Source organism: Lithobates pipiens, unplaced genomic scaffold (genome assembly GCF_037356315.1).
Source record: "Lithobates pipiens isolate NorthernLeopardFrog02 unplaced genomic scaffold, aLitPip1_a1.2 Scaffold_8, whole genome shotgun sequence".
NCBI lineage: Eukaryota > Metazoa > Chordata > Amphibia > Anura > Ranidae > Lithobates > Lithobates pipiens.
This window is the reverse complement of record NW_027507903.1, coordinates 629,158,950-629,168,819: the sequence shown is the minus strand read 5'-3', so window position 1 is coordinate 629,168,819 and position 9,870 is coordinate 629,158,950. Positions and strand designations below refer to the sequence as shown.

Below are 9,870 nucleotides of genomic sequence, written 5' to 3'. Positions count from 1 at the left end.
GGTGCATAGACAGACACATTATTAACATTGACATTTTGTTTTATATAATCTTACTGACCAATACAGAGTAGGTTATAAAAGCGCACCTCCATTATATACATAAGACAACCAAATATGGAAATAAATTAAACAAATAATACAGTGTAGGCAACAACTTTGAATCTATGACTTCTTGGTTGTTGCAGTGGATTAGTAAAGAAAAAAAAAAAAACAACAACATAGTTGATGCGATTTTACAAGGATTGATGCTAGTTGAAATTGGGGTACCAAAATACACAGCGATTATTGGCTCTACGCGTTTCGCGGCTTACTACCGCTCGTCAGGAGCAAGCTCGTGATTGGTCTGAAAATACAGAGTAGTGGTAAATTAATATTTGCAATGATGGAACATGGGGAGATTGAAATACCCCTACCTAGTGGTCACTTACACGTAGCCATGCAGTCAAAAGTGCAGCGCCGAAAGCCTAGGCACCCAAAGCGATGATACGGGAGTTGAGGAGGCCCATCCAAGGGCGAGGAGGCCCACAGAATGCACACACAGGCAACCACCGGGACAACAAGGGCGTTTGGTAAGTGAAAACGAATATGGAAATATAAAACTGAGCCTAATGGGTGAAAAAATGCATAGTAAGAAGTACAGATAATCTGAGAATTGTGAAAGAAAAATGCATTGAAAAAAGAAAATGTTGGGGTGGATGTATGATGAGTGTAGGAGAGGGTTAGCGTGGGAAAAGGGGGGAGGGGGAAGAGGGCGGAAGAAAAAAGGGAAGGAGGGGGAAAGTGGCTGTGTGTGACATGACCCAGTATGAATACCAGGTGACAGAGTGAGTAGTAACAGAAAAAAAAAATTTTTTTTGCACTATTAGGTCCTTGACGCACCTATGCAGTTGGGTGGTGTTGGTGTCGTCTGCACTGCTGCATTCCTTTTTGTCATGATCGGGAGTTGCGATGCGCACTGGGGGACGCCCTCCGTCCTCCTCATCCAAGAAAAAAAAAAAAGAAATTTTTTTTTTTTTTTTTTTTTTTCTTGGCTGGGAGGCGGGGCGCGTTCACCCACTGCGTATCGGCGTCACATTTTCACCACCGTTTGTACGGCATCATCATTATGGGTGCCGCCTTTCAGGCTAGGTTGATTTACATCCTCATTTCACCTGGAGTGTGGGTGTGGACGCTGACTCGGAGTGTGTATATATCCCGGGTCTGGCGTTGCTCACTCTTCCATTTGGTGTCCTTGAGTGTGTGACGCTGGGGGCCCCCATACGGCGGTTTGGCTGTGTCCATGGTTGGCGGCAGGCGGGACCGGAACAACTGGGGCCATTCACCTACCATACACTGTCACCTCTTTTCGCGTTTTTTCCACACAAAAGGTATTTTTGCACAATCAATCCATATGTCCCTCTTTCTTTACTTTTTTCTGTTACTACTCACTCTGTCACCTGGTATTCATACTGGGTCATGTCACACACAGCCACTTTCCCCCTCCTTCCCTTTTTTCTTCCGCCCTCTTCCCCCTCCCCCCTTTTCCCACGCTAACCCTCTCCTACACTCATCATACATCCACCCCAACATTTTGTTTTTTCAATGCATTTTTCTTTCACAATTCTCAGATTATCTGTACTTCTTACTATGCATTTTTTCACCCATTAGGCTCAGTTTTATATTTCCATATTCGTTTTCACTTACCAAACGCCCTTGTTGTCCCGGTGGTTGCCTGTGTGTGCATTCTGTGGGCCTCCTCGCCCTTGGATGGGCCTCCTCAACTCCTGTATCATCGCTTTGGGTGCCTAGGCTTTCGGCGCTGCACTTTTGACTGCATGGCTACGTGTAAGTGACCACTAGGTAGGGGTATTTCAATCTCCCCATGTTCCATCATTGCAAATATTAATTTACCACTACTCTGTATTTTCAGACCAATCACGAGCTTGCTCCTGACGAGCGGTAGTAAGCCGCGAAACGCGTAGAGCCAATAATCGCTGTGTATTTTGGTACCCCAATTTCAACTAGCATCAATCCTTGTAAAATCGCATCAACTATGTTGTTGTTTTTTTTTTTTTCTTTACTAATCCACTGCAACAACCAAGAAGTCATAGATTCAAAGTTGTTGCCTACACTGTATTATTTGTTTAATTTATTTCCATATTTGGTTGTCTTATGTATATAATGGAGGTGCGCTTTTATAACCTACTCTGTATTGGTCAGTAAGATTATATAAAACAAAATGTCAATGTTAATAATGTGTCTGTCTATGCACCTCTTTAATATACATGTAATTTTGTCGCATCATATAATCGCATAACAATATTTCTCCCTTTTTTTTCAATAAAAGACCCCGTACTTCATTTAAAGTCCCGTTTAGCTCTTGTTTTTAATTCTATATCTTATATCTGATAGGGATGGAGGCTATGACCTCATTTAAAGTCCCAAAATTTCCCCCAAAGTCCTTCTACATTCTCCTCTGGAGGTGGCAAGCCCAGACTGCCACTCTGGAGATGCCAGGAGAACTCCGTCCATGTGAACACTCCACCATCCGACATACGGCCATTTTTCCCCACGTCCACATACAGGAAGTCATACGTCGCTGACACCATCGCCAACATCACAATACTATTATACCCCTTGTAATTATAATAGTAGGACCCCAGGTTGGGGCTGGGACGATGCAGACACGTTTCCCATCAATTGCACCTCCACAATTGGGAAAGTCCCAATGTCTGGCAAAGTGGGAGGCCACAGTCTACCATTCCTGTGGCGTTGAAGGAAACTGTGGAGTCAAACAAGAAAAAAAATAGTAATTTTGCACATCAACATTGCAAGCAGATTAGACACAAACCTTTTTTCGCCAAGATCAGTATAACATTTTTGGAAATGAGTATTTTTCACATTCACATTGAGAGCTGAATGTATAAATAATGTGTGATACTTTGGCCAGCCCCTCCGTACTTACACTATTGGCAGCCCACCGGACAGGTATGAAGTGTCATAATACAAAAAAAAGGAACAAATGGAAGCACATTTTGACATTCTGCTTTTACCTATCAAGATAATAATAGGAGAAAAAAAAACTTTAAACAGTAGCATTTGAAATTATAGAGGCAGCCTTGCACTACATGATTTGGTTAATTTATCCATAAATCGGACCAGAAAAAGGGTAGGTATAGTGTGTATTGGGTTTGGCAAAGTCAGCAGATAGAGGATTGCTATCAGCTGACCTAGCAGTTGGGGGGAGGGGGGTTCCTAATGAGTTTGGCCCACCAAAAAAAAAAAAACTGTCACTCTGCATGAATTTAAGCACACACATAACATTTGTACTCATTTTAGGGGGTGTTTAGGGGAAAGCAATACCATAGAGCTGACAAAATACATTTCTAAGTGACTAGGCTATATGTTTATGGCCCCAGAAGAGCATGCTGGGGAAGTTAGTGAAGGAAAATTTGCATGACGGACAAAAAGAACTTGAAAAGCTTGCAGCATGCATGAGGACAAAGGGGCACAGCATATCAATTACAGCATGTTGCAATTATGGTAATTAGGGGATGAGGAAAGAAATCCAATACATTAGCGAACATTAAATACATAGAATGTGATGTTAAAGGAGAAAACTTACCTTAATATAGTCCTTCTGCAGGACCTGCATGATGGCAGAACAGGCCTCTGGAATAATGATTCCCAGAGCCTGGGGAGGAGATGCCTGTCGAGAACTTGAGGTCCTGAAGACTTCTCCCTGTCGCCAAGTAGCGCAACGTGGTGATGAGCCTCTGCTCCGGAGTGATGGCTTGTCGAATGCAGGTATCCTGCCTGCTAATATAAGGGGACAGCAAAGCCAGCAGACGGTGAAAAATGGGGTCCGTCATCCAGAGATAATTCCTGAAATCATCAGGATTTTTCTCCCGGATCTCACGAAGCAAAGGCATGTGTGAGAACTGGTCACGCTGGAGCAACCAACTCTTGGTCCACTAACTCCTCCTCGCCCTGTTCATGGACCAGACTTGTGTGAAAGCTAAAAGCCCAACACCATGCCCCTGCACAGCACGAACTCTACGACGAGTACTAGACATGTGCATTCGTTTTCGTCCGAATGCATTTTCGTCCGAATTTCAGCTATTTTCGTTTTCGTTTTGACAAACGATAACGAAAGCACAAAATCCGAAAAACGAAAGATCCAACATAAATAAATGCTTTATTTTCGTTTTCATTGTTACAACAGTTCGATATAGAATAGGAGATTCGACATGACTCTGACAACAATCTGTGTCTATAGAACCTGTGGTCGAATGTGCCTAACCTTACCTCTATTAGTCCAAGATTATATAGAGAAAATATTCGACAGAGAAAAAAGATTTGACAGAGAGAAAAGATTCTGCAAGTTACTGTCCTAAAAAGTGTTTGGGGACCCGGGTCCTGCCCCAGGGGACATGTATCAATGCAAAAAAAAGTTTTAAAAATGGCCGTTTTTTCGGGAGCAGTGATTTTAATAATGATTAAAGTGAAACAATAAAAGTGTAATATTCCTTTAAATTTCGTAGGGGGGGGTTGTCTATAGTATGCCTGTGAAGGGGCGCATGTTTCCCGTGCTTAGAACAGTCCCTGCACAAAGTGTCATTTATGCAGGAAAAAAAGTCCTTTAAAATCACTCGCAGCTATTATGAATCGTCGGCTCCGTAATACAGAGAACACTCATTGAAAGTCATTGATAAAAAAATAAATAAATAAATAAATAAAAAAGCGTGGGGGTCCCCCAAATTCAATTACCAGGCCCTTCAGGTCTGGTATGGATATTAAGGGGAACCCTGCCTCAAATTTAAGAAAAAATTTGACGTGGGGTTCCCCCTAAATATCCATAACCAGACCCTTCAGGTCTGGTATGGATATTAACCACTACAATACAGGGCACTTTCATCCCCTTCCTTCTCAGCCCAATTTTCAGCTTTCATCGCTCTCGCGCTTTCAGTGACAATTGCGCGGTCATGCTACACTGTACCCAAATGAAATTGTTATCATTTTGTTCGCACAAATAGAGCTTTATTTTGGTGTTATTTATTCACGACTCCGTTTTTTATTTTTTGCGATATAAGCGCAAAAAAAGCGGAAATTTGGAAAAAAAACAATATTTTCTTTTTTCTATTTGAAAAGAAATCCAATAAAATCAAATTTTGTCATAAATTTAAGCCAAAATGTATTCTGCTATATGTTTTTGGTAAAAAAAATTCAGTTAACTGTATAATAATTGGTTTGTGTGATCACGTACATATGTACGCAAATGATCATGTACATATGTGTGCAGGTGATCACGTACATATGTGTGCAGATAATCATTGGGACATGTGATTTTAGTGGGACATATGTGGGGGACATGTTTTTATTATTGGGGACATGTGTTTTTATTATTTGGGGACATGTATGTTTTGGGGACATGTGTGTTTTGGGGACATATGTGGGGACTGTGTTTGTACTGTGTGGTGTGTTGTGTGTTGACACTAGACTGATGATCAGTGAGTAAAAAGCTGTAAAAAGCAGCCCATACTCACTGATCATCAGCCGGCTGCAGCGTTCTGCTCTCCTCTCCTCAGCGATGACTTCCGTGTGAGGAGAGGAGAGCCGATTGCCTAGCAACCGGCTGTTTGTTTACATCACATGACGGCCGTGATTGGACACGGCCGTCATGTGATCAGGAGGGCCAATCACAGAGCCCTCCTGCTGATCTCAGATGTGCCGTGTCCGGGTGACACGAGCACATCTGAAGGGTCTGGTTATGGATATTTAGGGGGAACCCCACGTCAAATTTTTTCTTAAATTTGAGGCAGGGTTCCCCTTAATATCCATACCAGACCTGAAGGGCCTGGTAATTGAATTTGGGGGACCCCCACGCTTTTTTTTTTTTTTATTTATTTATTTTTTTATCAATGACTTTCAATGAGTGTTCTCTGTATTACGGGAGCCGACAATTCATAATAGCTGCGAGTGATTTTAAAGGACTTTTTTTCCTGCATAAATGACACTTTGTGCAGGGACTGTTCTAAGCACGGGAAACATGCGCCCCTTCACAGGCATACTATAGACAACCCCCCCCTACGAAATTTAAAGGAATATTACACTTTTATTGTTTCACTTTAATCATTATTAAAATCACTGCTCCCGAAAAAACGGCCGTTTTTAAAACTTTTTTTTGCATTGATACATGTCCCCTGGGGCAGGACCCGGGTCCCCAAACACTTTTTAGGACAGTAACTTGCATATTAGCCTTTAAAATTAGCACTTTAGATTTTGAACGTTGGAGTCCCATAGACTTTAATAGGGTTCTAAAGTATGCTATATATACTAGCTCCGTCGAATCTTCTTTATACATTCGACAGACACTATAAACCTTCAAAGACAGATTCGACCGTAATTCATGTGGATTTTCGGACGAATGCAATTTTTGAACGAAAAACGAAATAAATAAAAACGAATTTCGGGAGTAACTAAATAAATTAAGTTTTCAGACGAAAACGAAATTCCGAAAATGAAATATTTTACTCTGCACATGTCTAACGAGTACGTACACGAAACATGGCTTAAAACGGTCGGTTGGTCAGAATGGACAACAGAAAGCACCGATAAACAGCAAGGCCTGAAAGAACGAACTGAAAACCAGAAAGGAGCGGACAATAAGCACTGAAAATCAAAGCGTACTACCAAGATATAGTCCACAATGACCAACAAATTCTAACTGACTACACACACTGATAATCAGATACACACCGACAAGCACAAATTGAAGAGCAGTAACGATCTGAAGCACAAATCTGAAAAGCGCAAATTGTCTCTAACTAAACTTCTACTAACACGCGATAAACACAAGATCAGCAGAAGGAGCCCAAAGGGTGCTGGACGTGGTGCTGAACTTCCCTTTTCTAGTCCCGTCATACGCGGTTTACGTCACCGCGTTCTTGGCGGTCGGAAATTCCGACAACTTAGTCCAACCGTGTGTATGCAACACCCCTTCCGGACCACTTTCTGACTAAATCCGTTGGAATTTATCCGACGGATTTTGTTGTCAGAATGTCCGACCGTGTGTACAAAGGCTAAGGAATACAACATGGGGAAATGTACATGTGTTGTGCTGGAGTTAGTTCAACCACAATAACACCATTTTACTGAACATTTGCATGTTAAAAAATATGAATGACAGCATGCAGAAGCCAAGGCGATTGCCATATGGTTAGTACCTGTATAATGAAATGATGCTATATCAAAAATTTCAGTAAAAAAAAATTCTAATTGTATTCCCTTTTCACCTAATTGTTTTCACCTTAGATATTATTGTGTAACTTTAACCACTTACCCCTGAAGAAGAGGAATTATACAATCTCTTGAAACGAGTTGGAATTTCTTTGATCTTGGTTGTGCCATTGACAGAGAATTGTGGTCATTTATTTTTTTAATTATTTTGTATTTATTGTAACCGTATCAAATTGTATGTTTTAATCCATCATCAATACTTTTTAACATTTTACAACTAATACATTTTTAACTTTTTATATTAACCACTTGTCGACCATCTACCGCAGTTGTACTGCAGCAGAATGGCACGGTTGGGTGAAACGACGTTATGTAACATCGCTTTGCCCTGTGACCACGAGGGGGCACGTGCGTGCCGCCGGAGGTGCACACGAGCGCCCCCTGCTCGCCCATGGAGCCGATGGGAGTGCCTGGCAGTTGCGATCAATGCCATGCTCCTGCGATCGCTCGGGGCACATGGAGAACCTGGGTCTGATTGTATAAACGCACAGTTTCTGGTTCTCTGAGGGGAGAAGTGACAGATCGTCTGTTCATACAGAGTATGAACAACGATCTATCTCTTTCCCTACACAGTCCACTCTTCCCCTTCAGTTAGAACACACACTAGTGAACACATTAACCCCTTGATTGCCCACTAGCGGTTAACCCATTCACTGCCAGTGGCATTTTTACAGTAATCAATGCATTTGTATAGCACTGTAAAAATTCCAATGGTCTTAAAAATGTGTCAAAATTGTTCAACGTGTCTGCCATAATGTTGCAGTCCCAATAAAAATCGCAGATCACCGTCATTACTAATTTTAAAAATGTATAATAAAAATGCCATAAAACTATCCCCTATTTTGCAGACGCTAGAACTTTTGCGCAAACCGCTTATTGCGATTTTTTTTACCAAAAATATGTAGAAGAATACATAGCAGCCTAAGCTGAGGAAAAAAAATGTTTTAGATATTTTTGGGGCTATTTGTTATAGCAAAAAGTAAAAAATAATGTGTTTTTTACAAAATTGGCGCAATATTTTGTTTATAGCACAAAAAAGAAAAACCACAGAGGTGATCAAATACCACCAAAAGAAAGCTCTATTTGTGGGAAAAAAAGGAAGTTTTTTCTTTCTTGCTTGGGTGCAACGCCGCACGACCGCTCAATTGTCAGTTGAAGCGACGCAGTGCCATATCGCAAAAAGTGCTCTGGTCAGGAAGGGGGTAAAATCTTCCGGGGCTGAAGCGGTTAACAATCGTACTTCCTTGGAGTTTATGCCCTATAAATACCCATTAGAGGGTTTTCTTTGTCCATTTGGTTACCAGGGGATGTGGGCATCATCTCCTAGCCCCTTTCACAGCAAGCAGTATCCACAACATGGGGATAGGTACATGTATTGTGCTGGAGTTAGTTCAATCGCAATAAGACCCCTTTTACATTGTGCCACCCATAGCATTGGCATTAAAACACCGCTATTTTTAGAGGCGTTTTACCGTCAAATTCGCGGCGCATTTTGGCCGCTAGCGGGGCATGTTTAACCCCCCACTAGAGGCCAAGAAAGGATTAAAACCGCCCGCAATATGCCACAATAGCGGCGTTTTGCCGGCGGTATAGCCGTGCTACCCCATTGATTTCAATGGGGAGCAACGATGGAGGAGAGGTAAACACACGGCTCCTTCACCACTCCAAAGAAGCTGCTGCCAGGACTTTTCCTGACGCCCTGTCAGCACACCGCTCTAGTGTGAATGCCCGAAAAAACAATGGAGCGGCTGTTTGAGGGCGGATTGCAGGCACTATTTTTAACGCTATAGCACCTGCAAAACGCCTTTGGTGTGAAACCAATTTATTAAACATAGGACACTTAAAGAGGAAGTAAACCCTGATGTGCTATCTCCCATCATGGGGGATCAATGTGTTTGTTTTGGGGGGCGGAGTACTGGCGGAAAAATTTGAAACATGTTCTATTTCTAAAGTCTGTCAGATTTTTGGACAGCAAAAGTCAGATGGAGCCCACACACGATTGAATTGTCCGACGGACCTTTGCTGATGAAAAGTCTGGTCGTGTGTACGTGGCATAACACATACAGGGGTTGGCAGGCAATGTTGGCGGCGGCATGTGCAGCTGTAACGGGAGAAGAAATAGCTGTCAAAACCAACCTTTAATATTGTGGGTGGGCAGAGACGCTACTCATTTCAGGGATTCAAGGTTGCTTGACAAAGGGGCAGAGTCTCTAAAAAGCATGTTGGCCACACCCAACCCCCCCCCCCCCCCAACATTACAGGCTGGTTTTGACAGATAGTCCTCCTCCCATTGCAGATGTCATCCATCCTAGATCTGTTGGGGGAGCTGCAGGAGTTATCTGGAACCTTTTCTCCTCCTACTTCCATCTCCCACTTGGGACATTACACACATGGACTATGCAAAAAAGGTTGAATGTGCCTAACCTAACTCTATTAGTCCAAGATTATTTGATGTAGACAGAAAAGATTCGACATGAAGATTCGACAAAGCAGTCACAGCGAGTGGATATTTATGGTCAAATGCTTCGCCCATAGGCTATAGAAGAATTCTAATGTTGGTTGACTAGTAATAATAATTAATAAATATAATTA

The 9,870-nt window shown here is 42.1% G+C and overlaps 1 long non-coding RNA gene across 1 annotated transcript; it reads left to right on the top strand.

Moving 5' to 3' along the window:
* The first annotated feature begins 1,059 nt into the window (after window positions 1-1,059).
* LOC143964034 (uncharacterized) lies at window positions 1,060-2,343 on the top strand. Its single transcript, XR_013271066.1, has 3 exons — window positions 1,060-1,367; window positions 1,648-1,824; window positions 1,910-2,343. It is a non-coding gene; the product is annotated as an uncharacterized LOC143964034 (long non-coding RNA).
* Window positions 2,344-9,870: the final 7,527 nt, after the last annotated feature.